Source organism: Octopus bimaculoides, chromosome 1 (assembly GCF_001194135.2).
Source record: "Octopus bimaculoides isolate UCB-OBI-ISO-001 chromosome 1, ASM119413v2, whole genome shotgun sequence".
Classification (NCBI taxonomy): Eukaryota; Metazoa; Mollusca; class Cephalopoda; order Octopoda; family Octopodidae; genus Octopus; species Octopus bimaculoides.
In genome coordinates this window covers 104981691-104986306 of record NC_068981.1, presented here as the reverse complement: position 1 = coordinate 104986306, position 4616 = coordinate 104981691, and the positions used below count along the sequence as shown (strand labels likewise).

The 4616-nt window shown below is 36.4% G+C and overlaps 1 protein-coding gene across 2 annotated transcripts in view; it reads left to right on the top strand.

Annotated features, from left to right (window-relative positions):
* The window catches only part of LOC106871086 (gastric inhibitory polypeptide receptor), a 115515-nt gene that overhangs the window by 73440 nt on the left and 37459 nt on the right, over positions 1-4616 (top strand). The gene's annotated exons all lie outside the window — the stretch shown is intronic.

The window sequence follows — 4616 nt, the reverse complement described above, 5'->3', positions numbered from 1 at the left end:
GCATATCTAAATATATATATTCGTTTGCTTTTCCCAGAAGCTCAATGCTTTTAACTTAATGTTCTGGCACTCGCCAGATTTGCGCGGACTCAGGGGTAAAAAAAAAGCGCGAAACGGCTTTGATTCTGGACACTGATGAGAAAATTGGCTGCGAATGGTTCGTGTGTCTTGCTTTTCTCCAGTTTCCCGTTTGTTATGTTATCGTCTATTTTTCCGTACGTTGTTTTTTGTTGGATTTCTGCTTGTTGTGTTCTTTCTGTCCTACAATTGATTTATCTATGCAGCGCACCGCGTACAGCCTGTTGTTTACTTTGTTTAAAAAATATTCCTTGACTCTTACCTTTTCTTTCCTTCCTCGCTTTTCCTCCTCGTTCTTTCCTTTTCTTTGTGTGTGTGTGTGTGCGTGTGTTTCTTTCTTAAGAAGTCTACCAACTCAAATCCTTTTATTACTCCCCATAACTAAAAATCTAATACCAGTTATGATAAAAATAATACGCCTGGCCACTTCCTACCAGTTGAGGGTACTCTGACCGCAGTTAAACGGAAGATTAATGCTGATTCAAGAAGAAAAACATGTAATTGTCACTCATGCTCACTTGCTGGATCTTGCCTGTGCAGAAATGTAGTTTATAAGTGCTGTATAGAGTTACCTTCCACACAGAGGGTAAGGGTTTATATAGAAAGTACTATTGATTTTAAGCGTCGCTATAGCGCTCATTTGAATTCTTTTACCAACTTAAAATATAAATTCATAACAACGCTAGCCACATATATACACGAACTTAAGCTAAAGAACATACAATATTCATTATCTTGGTCTATAATAGCAGAAGCCGCACCGTATAATACGATTACGCGTGTATGTAGACTATGTATTTAAGAATCTATAAATATTCTCTGTCGATATAACTCTAGATTACTGAATAAGTTCACGGATGCTATGTACTCTTGTAACCATAGATGCCATTCAACATTTAAGCATTTTGATCAATCTGGATAGATTGATCATTAAACTCTGTAATTGGTTGCATTCCACCTAATATTTATACTTGCACCCTACACCTTACCTTTCTCTTAGTGAATTATTAATTATTTATAATCTACCATATTTCTTAAATTTACTTCTCAAAATTCTTGCTATAACATTTCCTCTTCCTGCTAACACGTATAGTTCCGTATAAAACCAAACACCCATTTAATAATTATGAGATGTGAATCCTTAACAAATATATTCTTTCTGATGAAGGAGGCAGTGTCTTAAAAAATTTGAATAGGAACATCCTTTATTTGCATAGATTACTGTACTCTTCAAACGGCCGTCGGAGTACCACCACTTAATTCTTGAAATTGGAGTACCTCCATCTAATCATTGGAAATTCTACCTTCCATCTGGATGCTTAAATATTTCTTTATTCACTTTTTCGTGAGGATTTAAACTATTATTTTTTAATATTTTAAAATATGTTTTTAACAACGCTTTTAATCTCTAAGTAGAACGATGTCTTCAATATATACCTTTTAAGATGCTAATATATTTTTATACATCGATATAGTTTTTCTACCCATATATGTCTATTATATTTTTATATATTTAATGTATTTTATTAAAATACATCAAAATTGAACATTTTAAGATTATAGTGTAATTTACAGTGATCTAAAAAGTTGTTTATATTTTTGGTTACATATATAGATATACTTGCATTACAATAATTATAGAAGAGAGTTATGATACTCATGGTACCACTATATATAGTATTATCATAAGATGATAAAATGCTAAAGCTATCTAGAGGAATTAGTAAGGTGTCTGGCATTCGTGAAAGTAATCATTACTCGAAGTTAATAATAGCTTTCTGGTCACAATTGAAGTTAATTCATTTAGGCTGCTAATATCTTCTTTATGGGAAATGTATGTCACAGACCAAACAAAGTTGTTTTTTTTTTCCTAAAGCAGTATATGTTTATATCAATAAAAATCCTATTGAGTTTTATGTGTTGTTGATAAAAACGTATTTTACTATCGATATTATTAAAACACTAACAATTTATTATCGTAAATGAAATTTTCCAAGTTTTTTGACAATTTTTTTCTACAATCCAGTCAGTCAGCTTCTCTGTGATTAATTTACAGTTACATTTCCATTAAATTAAATCACTGTCTTAAAAAAAAAAAGACCGATACATTGGATAATATGACCCTAGACACACGACGTTTAAATGAAAACTAGTATGGTTAGAAATGAAATGCTTTTGCTCATAGTTCAGCTTGATCAGAACTGACCTGGAGCCAAACACAAAGATTAACTAATTTTCCATAAGATGGGAAGGGTTAGTCGTCTTCTTGCACGCTTTAATAAAATTAAAACACTATGGGTTGTCATTATGTTGGTGCTAAACTATTCAAATTCAGTTGATATATTGGTTTCACATTTTGGCACAAGGCGATTGGTTAAGTCGATTATATCGATCCCAGTGCTCAGTTGACAGTTTATTTTGTCGACCACGAAAGGATGGAAGACAAAGTCGACCTCGGCGGAATTTGAACTCAGAACGTAAAGAGTCAGAAGAAATGCAGAACGGTTCTAGCTCGCCTCCTTCAACTTCAGTTAATATATTTCTTTCAAATTTGGGCATAAGGCCAGCAATTTCGGAGGTGGGGGAAAATCGATTACACCAACCCTAGTGATCAACTGGTACTAATTTTATCGACCCCGAAAGGATGACAGGCAAAGTCGACCACGACAGAATTTGTCCTCAGAACGTAAAGATGGTCGAAATGCGGTCAAGTATTTTGCCTGGCGTGCTAACGATTCTACCAGATCGCCGCCTTAACTTCAGTTAATATATTAAGAGTATGTCGAGCTGGCAAGGCGCAGGCGGGGCTGTGTGGCAAGAAGTTTTCTTCCCAACCACATGGTTCTAGGTTCCGGGTTCATTCCCACTGCATAGTACCTTGGGCAAGTGTCTTCTACTATAAGCTTCAGGCCGACCAAAGCCTTTTTTGAGTGGATTTGATTGACAGAAAATGGAAGAAGCCCGTCGTATATGTGTGTGTGTTTGTGTGAGAATCTATCTTTCTATCTATCTATCTATCTATCTATCTATCTATCTATCTATCTATCTATCTATCTATCTATCTATCTATCTATCTACAGTTGAAATTTACAGAAAAACAAAAGAATAAGACAGGAGTATGAAGAACAAGCAGTTGTATTAGTTTGACACTCGTTCCTTGTCAGTCGTTAGAAAAGTGTTCTTACGTGGCTAAGAGTTGTTTTGACTCTTATTTCTGACAATGCTGTTGCTGACTACCATTCACCGTCACTTCAGGGACGACTATACTTGTGACCTTTCTGTTGTAAATTGCAAATAGCCACCTTAAGAATTCATAATACTTACTTTACCATTTCCGAAATCAGTCAATGTTTCTTATGGTGATCTCTATAAGGCTAACAGGGTAAGTTAAGTTCATTAACATTCGGCGGTGGAGTAATGGATCACCGATGAAGATTAATCAAATATGAAATCAGCGCTCATATAACTCCGTATCTCTTGCCGTAGGGAGCTTGTCGCCCTTGTCAGTCAGTTGTTAGAAAAGTGCTCTCACGTAGCTAAGAGTTGTTTTAACTCTTATATCTAGCAATGTTGGTGACGACTGCACTTGTGCCTCTTAGTTGTAAATTGCGAATAGCCACCTTAATAATTTATATATATGTGTGTGTGTCTTTGTGTGTTTGTTTGTGCCCCACCACCGTTTGACAACCAGTGTCAGTGTGTTTATGTCCCTGTAACTTAGCGGCTCGGCAAAGAGATCGATAGAATATGTACTAGGCTTTAGAAAAAAAAAAGTGCTGGAGTCAATTCATTCAAGGCGGTGCCCCTGCATGTCCACAGTCTAATGACTGAAACAAGTAAAAGATAAAAGATATTTTATTTTGTCATGTAAAAGTAGGAACAGGTTAACCGCCGCCGCCGCCGCCGCCACTACCACCGCCGCCGCCGCCACCACTACCACCGCCGCCGCCGCCGCCGCTGCTAGCAACAACAATAGCAGCAACGCTATGAAGAACAACACCACCACTACACAACGACAACGCCTATCACCACCACTACCATCTACAACAATATCAACAACAATAACAAAGTTTGATAATTTTAGTAAACGAAGTTACGATTAAGAACGCTTTTCTTCCTGCCAAACATTGCAAGGTTATGTTCGCCATCTCAGGCAAAATAAATGTTGTAACTAATACTATTGTAACTAATCTTGTCTAGCTACAATGCAATTAATATGTACAATGAACAAATTGCGAAATTATACAGCCTAAGCAATTAACATGCCTGAAATTGTGTGTGCGTATGTGTGTGTGTGTGTGTGTGTGTGTGTGTGTGTGTGTGTGTGAATGTACAATATATATATATTTGTGTATATATACATATATACGCACTTCCGTATCAATCATTTAAAAACATATATAGATGTGTTTGTGTGTGTGTCTGTGCGTATAATCTTCTCTTCGCTCTTTTGCGCCACATGGGCTCAACTCTCCTCCCCGCTTCATCTAACCTCCTCCCCGCTTCATCTAACCTCCTCCCCGCTTCATCTAACCTCC